Below are 7,845 nucleotides of genomic sequence, written 5' to 3' on the forward strand. Positions count from 1 at the left end.
GTATATGATATTCTAGAGCTAATAAAGCCCTGCATCAATAAAAAGACAAGCCTGTTCACTGTAAGTTTTAAATTTTGGCCTTATACATACAGCATTGTGTCTAATTATAATCAAGATCTCTCTTACATCCACCAGCCAATAGCAAGATAAAAACTAAAGTTTTCGTTTGACTAGAACTGTGGTCTTCGAGCCCAACATGCTGAATGTGCAAGCACAACACCACAACACTGTAAATACAAATAATGAAACTTTTTGCTGTCTTTCAAAAATGAAAGGAAAAAGAATTATTTGTACAAGTCCACTGTAGTATTTGTGCAGACTTGCAGACAAGAGACTACTCTGCTGAAATAAATAACACTCCCCACTCTTACCTTTTCATACGAATGTACTTTGAAATGTTTGGCATACACAGTGACTAACAGAGATGCTGGGAAAATTAGATGTGCTCAGTGTCCCCAAATCTTGACAGTTTTATTACTTGGTAATTACAGTAACTTTAAGCACACAAGCGAAGACTCATAGGCTTTCACCACATTCTCCTCGATCCTATAACCTTATTAGCATTTTAGAATCCACTGGCATGGTTGCACACATGTATTACAAGTAACAGTTTAAAAGAGGGATAATAATTTTCTTACTAGGCAGTCTGAGCTGCGGACTGTTATAGCTTCTAAAATCCCTCTGCAATTCCAACATGAATTTCTCTTCATATTTAGCTATACCTCACAGTGTCATGGCCCCATATTAATTTCCTTTCCAGGGAAAGTTTTTTTCCTTGCCAGAACCCTCCTGTGATATCTTCTGTCAGCTCAAATGCCTATAGAATTAATACTGTTTTTGAATACTATTATTGTAATGTATTTTTCCAAGTTCTATTAGAATTTAAATTTTGATTAACTCCTTTCTTTTCTAACCCCACTGACAACAGATTAGCTCAGTTTCTTAGAGCATGGTACTAATAACGCCAAGGTCACAGGTTTGTTCCTTGCACAGGCTACTGACTTAGGAGCTGGACTTTATGGTCCTTGTGGGTCCCTTCCAACTCAGAACATTCTGTGATTCTGTGAACACCGAGACAGGGGAGATAAGGACCGGCAGAGACAGAAATTCTAGAGACATTGTTCCCAGGCAGCTACTGACACAAACACAATGAATGTTTCCAGTGTTCAATTCAACTTCTTCCTAAAGGCCAAAAATCTCCACAGGTCACTCTGGGCAGAAAAAGTAGGAAATGCCCAGATCCAGTCAGAATCAACCTTGAATCACGAGTTGTACCAGTTATAATTTCCCTCTCTTCCCAAATGGTGTATTTGTTCTCTTTTTCATCTATCTCAAAAATTTTTCTCTCTTCTCATTTGTACCTTTTCTTAGTCTGAAAAATCTGAATTTAGTTTCCTTTTCAAAACAGTCTGAAATAATCTCAGACTTCCGAATTTCATCTATTCCACCTCCAAACCAAAAAAACCACTAACCATCTCTGAGAGACACATACTACAAACAGACAGCATCCTTTCTGTTTTCCTTCTCCTGAAGATTTTTTGTAAAGCTTACATGGGAACTGACAGTGCTTGCAGATGTAGGTCAGCTGCATGGCTGCGGAAACCATTTAGCTCACCCAGGAAGCTACAGGACAGAGAGCCTGCTACCTTCTCTGCCTATACACAGCACAGTCTGACTATTGAGACTGCAACTTATTAGCACAATACACTAGTCCTTTTTAATTCTTTTTTTTTCATTTGCTGCCTTTAACTTCACAGGGAGTGCTGCAGAGTAGCTGGTGCTGAGAGTAGGTTAGTTAGTTAAAAGAAGAGTCACATCCTTTCTCTTCCTCCCTTCACTGGTCTGTGTGAAAAAGTATATATTGTATTATCTGTCAAAAGGAAAAAAAAACAACCTTATGTCGACCCCCTCTCCATCCATCAAAAAACCAAACCAAAAAACCCAATAAAATCCCTGAAACAGCATAAACAGCCTGCTTGAAAAGATGATGCCGAAGTAATCTTCTGCTGTAGTCCCAGAGATGTAATAAGGTGTAGGGTCTATCATCATTAACTGCAGCAGCAATACAGTCAGTTAAGTCTATTTCCACTTTAAGTCATAAACAACTTACTATCATTAGGTTGAAAATTTAAATTCACTCTCTGCATGCTCTGAAAAACTGCAAGAATTCAGATGTTTTTCCTGGAACGTTAACATTTGGAGACCAGAACTTCCTAGGGAGAAATTTACATTTGGGTATTCCAACGAAAGACTGATTTTAATTGACAAAATTATCACCTTTTAACTGCACACACTGCATACTATTGCAAATATATCCTTTCCACATTTTGTATCTTACAAGTTGTTCAGCTCTGTATATACTAAACAAATATATCAGGCTAATATACTTGTAGAGAGTTAAGTGTATTTATGATGTGAAGGATCAATACAGACTTTAAAATATTTATTGTGATTTAAAGAAAAACATGCCACTCTCAAAGCTTGCTGGCAAAGGGATCTTTTATTTGCAGTCATTCGAAAGCAGTACAGAGCAGTCTTCCCCTAAAAATTTCCTAAACTATGTCTGTTGCTGGTGGGTTGCCCTAATACTGCTTGTGTATTTACTGCAAGTTAAAAAGAAAAAATAAAAATAAAAATTAAAAGAGGTGACATCAGAGTTTACTGTTGCCCCCTCCTTTTAAATTTTTTCATATATGTGACAACAGGGGCAAGTAGGAAGGGATCAGTGCAGGGCTGTCTGGAGCAACTTGCACAGGACCTTGTCCAGACAGCTTTTGAGTATCTGCAAGGAAGGAGATTCTACAACTCCCCTGGACAACTTGTGCTTGGCCACCCTCACAGTGAGAAACTGCTTCCTTAGGATCAGGCAGAGCTTCCTGGATTTCGGCAAGTGCCCACTGTCTCTGGTCATGTCACTGTACACCACTGAAGAAAGCCTGGATCTGTCCTCTGCACCCTCTTTTCAGGTACTTATATAGATGAAGAAAATTCTGCCAAGCTTTTGTTTCTCCAGGCTGAACAGTCCCAGCACTCTCAGCCTTTCCTCACAGGACTCCTGACCCAGTTCCTTAATTAACCTTGTGGCCCTTTTTCAGACTCTCCAGGCCTCACCTATACCATGAAGCACAGAAGTGAATAAAGTACTCTATATGTGGCTTCACCACCTCTGAGAAGAGTAACAGGATTCTCAACCCCCTCCCTTGATCTGCTGGCAACACTCCTTCTTATGCAGCCCAGGATACCATCAGCCTTCTATGCCACAAGGGCACAGAGCTGGCTCATTCTGAACTTTGTGTCCACCAGGACCCCCAGGGACTTTTCTGCAAAGCTGCTTTCTAGATGATTGCTACCCAGTAGACATCAGGGCATAGAGCCAACCTTCCCTAGGTCCAGAATTTCATACATTTCCTTCCTGAACTTTATGAGATTCCTGTCAGCCCATTTCTTCAGTCTTTTTAGGTCCCTCTGGATGGCAGCACAATCCTCTGGCATATCACCCATTCCTCACACTTTTGTGTCATCAGCAAACTTGCTGAGGATATACTTTACTCCATTATCCAGATCATTAATGAAGATGTTGAACAGGACTGAACTCAGAACCCTGGGGTACAACACTAGCTACTAGCCTCCAACTAGAGTTCACGTCATGGATCACCACCCTCCTTGGTCCATCTCTTCTGCAAGTTTTATGTTGACCTTCACTGTTTGCTCACCCAGCTCTCACTTCAGTAGCTTCTCTATGAGGATGTCAGAGGAGACACTGCTGAAAGCCTTATTGAAACAAGTATCTACTGCACTCCCCTTGTCTACTAGGCCAGTCATTTCATCTTTCTTTCCCTCTACTTCCTCTGAACCTCATGGCTTTGAAACTACTTTCATACGTTTAAAAAAGACACTTCCACTCTGTCCTATTTTGAACATGTAATTAAATGGTTTTATTTCCCCCTTAAGACCATGTGCTTCATTACTATATCCAGATATATGTTAGCACGGGATTCAGACATCACTCCCTACACCTTGACTATTTAGGTATTGAAGAGTCATTTATTTTACAATATATTTTTGATATTGATAATATATAGCCGTAAACCTTTTTCCTTCCTAAATACTCTCTGGGTAGCAGTCTTTGGCTATTTTCAGGACTTTCACTTCAGAAGGCTATGAAAGACTGTTAACCAGAGGAGAAGATAAATCTCTTTACTGACTTGCATCACAGCATTTGATGTCAAAGCCCAAGTAAAGGTCCTTGGATTAGTAACAGCATCAAAAAGTATCTGAGTAGAGACATTCCCTTTCCTATTTTATTCTATGAAGGGTTCAATCAAGTCTTTATATACTATTAATACCTGCTCGCAAGTTTTAGATGAATTTAATCTCGTCCATTACAGAAACATTTACTTCCTACATGTCCCGGACCACCCTAAGTATCAAACCCTTTCTCTGAGTCACTACATTCTCTAATGAAATTATACCTACGGTCTTGGGGTGGGGGAATAATAGAAGAATCTAAAAGGAGATAAACACCCTGAGTTGTCAAATAAATAAAAAATTTCCATCCCAAATCTAAACATCCTCCTGCACAAAGTAGACATTCCATATATCAAGACTAATCCTTAATAATCTACCAACATGAACTGAGGCATACCATTCCAGCTACTTGACAGTCTTTTAATAAGCAAGGAGATTCATAACGCATCTGAAGGCCCATTACCTAAGAAATTAACTTTTTTTAAAAATAAATTCAGAAGATGAAATTTTATATTTGTAGTGGTATACTCAGAGTTCTAAGGGTAGCTCACTTAAGCATGAGCCAATTCAGATATATATGTTTGCTAGTATTACTTTACAGTTTTTAACACTTCTAACAAAAGTAAAAGATATTTTTACACTCATGCAGAGTTTATTTACTTAAATATACCAACATTAATGGGAATAGATTTTCTTCATTTGCTGAAAAAGATGATCTCAACAAATAAAAACCCACATGTTTTAACTAAGGCAGGTCTAGAAGTTAAAAGAACTTAAAAATAGAGGCAAAAGGTTAACTAAAGGGTTATTTCAGTTGCTGTGGCCCCAGCTTAATGCAATTTCACAATGCTCTGTACTCAATAATAAACACACTCAATTCTTACTTTAAAAACTGCAAATACATATGCACAACACTGGGGTTTTAAAAACATTCATGTATACACAAACTCTCACTTCTAAAAAGTTCTCAACATCCACCTCTTTCAGCCTCCCTCAATACAATTCAGAATGGTAGGCAAGAAAGAGAACGTAATTAATATAACATCCTCACAAAACCTTCACAGCGAAGAGCTTGAAATGTATTCCACTTACCAATCCACAGACTCTATCAATAACTTAAAGATACAGAGAACACTTCTAAGCATCAGGGTAATTAAGTGTAAATCATAGAATCATAAAGAAGAGACCTTTAAGATCATTAAGTCCAACCATTAACCCAGCACTGCCACTACCACTAAAGCATATCACCCAGCACCAGATCCAGATGCCTCTTAAACACTTTCAGGGATGGTGATCACCACCTCCCTGAGCAGCCCTATTCCAATGCCTAAACACCTAAAGAGTGCAAAATTTTTTTTCTAATATCTAATCTGAATCTCCCCTGTCTCAACTTGAGACTCTTTCCTCTTGTCCTCTCACTGCAAGCACAGCAGGTAAGACAGTCCACTCCACTACAGCCTCATTTCAGGCAGTTGGGAAGAGCGATGAGGTCTCCCCGAAACTCCTTTTCTCAAGTCTAAACAAATCCAGCTCCCTCGGTTGTTCCTCACAAGACATGTACTTAAGGTGTGGTCTCACCAGTGTTGAGTGAAGGGACATGAAACACATAAGCTATTAAAATTTTAAGATTTTTATAAACAAAAAAATAATGGTGCTTTCTGAAGTATGTTTGCACAGGCAGACACAAACTTCTGACAACTTTTAGCAATAAAAATACCATCTGATTTACCCAGAGGAAGACAAGTTATTTAAAAAACATTACTGCGATGTATAGGACAGCAAAATATTGGAGATTTTTTTTTTTTTAACTACAGAAAACTGAACTTGTTTACTCATGGTGTAATCTCTCACGTACAACACCAGCTTTCCTTTTACATCACTACAGACACAAGCGTTGAACTATTCTTTCCAAAGAAAGAGTTTGTTGAAAATACAACTTTTTAACTCCAGAAAAGTGTTCTTACTAGCAATCAATGCTGGAGCACTAGCAACCAAAGTAGGTGTTCCAATACTGATATGATCAAAATATAAGTGTCAAATCTCTTCAGTACTCTTGATTATGTGCCCTACTGGTCTATTAAATTTCTACCAAAAATTAAAAATGAAAAAAAAAAACTTTTAACAAGTTAATTTATACATCTTACAGGTGTGAATTTAATTCCACAGCAAGTAACTGATACTGATGACTTCATGAAGCATGAACAAACATAAAAATAAAAATCAGACATGGGAATTTTTAATCCCCTTAACAATTTATTTGCTACTCTAATTAAGGTATCACCAATGAAACTTTCAGCTGCTCTCCTACTAATCACTTCATTAGATAAACTAGTGATGGTGGACACCCAGGAACTGACAAAGAAGCTGCTGATGAATAGAAACCAAAGCAGAATGATGAAAAAGAATCTGTAGAAGAAAGCACTGATGAAATGTATCTTCATAAAGAATAAAAATAGTATTAGTCTTATAGAGAAATAGCTCTCAACTCCTAGTCTTATACTGCAACTGTTGTTGAACTCTATGTTAATAACACCTCAAAAAAGTTTGACAAGAATTCACTAACTTCCAGAAAAATCAAATGGCAAAATATTTTGGAGTCAGATTTTACTGCAAACTGGCCGTATTTCATCTTTGACCTTAGTGAACACCTCCCAACCACTGATAAGTTAGTTAAAAGATCGCACAGAAAGCATACAGTGCTGTGGTTTCCATTATGGACAACGTCATAAGCAGAATTCATCCCTCTGTCAAAACACGTGGGCCATTCAGAAAAAATTCACCTTCATTTTGTGAAAAGCCAATGGTCTTGGATACTTAAAAGCTATACAAAATTGGATAAACAGAAAGAGGAAAGATGCCACCCTCACCTTGAGCAGGTTTCCTACAGGAAACCTTGTCACCTGTAGCACGCAGTCATAGGAAAGAGCCTTGCAGATTATAAATGCTTCACTCTCTCAAATGACATCAGATAAACAAATCAGACAAAAATACTCCTCTGACAGGATATTACACCTTCTCCTCTCTACGGAGCTTGTCCTCAGGCTCTGTCCTCTGTTCCCGCACGCCCAGGCCCAGGTGGAAGCCTCCCCATCCCTCTACAGCACCAGGAGCCTGAGCGCCAGCGGGACTCCCGGCACGGAGGCGCACGGAGAGGGCGAGAGGCTGAACATGAGTTTTCACACGCAGGCCCTAGAGCAGAGACGGGGACTGACCCTGCGGGACTGCCCCGGCCGCCGGGCTATGGGAGGAACCTAACCGGGATCCGCCAAAGGCCGCGGCTCCAGCCCAGCGCAGCGCCTCCGGCTCGTCCCGCCCCGCGCCCCGACTGACCTGCACTGCCGCCGAGCTCAGCCCGCCAGGCTCTGCCTCTCGCCTCTCGGCAAACTTCCGCTCGGACGAGGCCGCCCGGGCAGCGTCCCCTCGGCCGGCCCGGCCCGGCCCGGCGCGGGGCAGAGGCCACTCCCGGGCCGCGGTGCCCGCGGTGCCGCCCGCGCGGCTGCGCAGAAAGCGCTCGGAGACACCGGGACGGCGCGCGAGAGGCGCTTCCCGCACGGCGGCCGCGCCGGGGCGGTGCGCGCGCCTGCCTGCCTGACTGAC

At 40.7% G+C, this 7,845-nt stretch overlaps 1 protein-coding gene across 3 annotated transcripts in view; it reads right to left on the reverse strand.

The window, feature by feature from the left end:
- Positions 1 to 7,429, reverse strand: part of PEX2 (peroxisomal biogenesis factor 2) — a 20,747-nt gene extending 13,318 nt beyond the window's left edge. Inside the window, exon 1 of one of the 3 annotated variants that reach the window (XM_027886183.1) lies at positions 7,261 to 7,429. The gene's annotated coding sequence lies outside the window, so the exon portion shown is untranslated. Of the gene's footprint in view, positions 1 to 7,115; positions 7,219 to 7,260 lie in introns of those variants that run through there. The other 2 variants (XM_027886179.1, XM_027886181.1) reach the window with 2 other exon arrangements.
- Positions 7,430 to 7,845: the final 416 nt, after the last annotated feature.

This window comes from Empidonax traillii, unplaced genomic scaffold (genome assembly GCF_003031625.1).
Source record: "Empidonax traillii isolate 1590-97213 ecotype Southwest subspecies unplaced genomic scaffold, ASM303162v1 scaffold181:size1721324, whole genome shotgun sequence".
Lineage (NCBI taxonomy): Eukaryota > Metazoa > Chordata > Aves > Passeriformes > Tyrannidae > Empidonax > Empidonax traillii.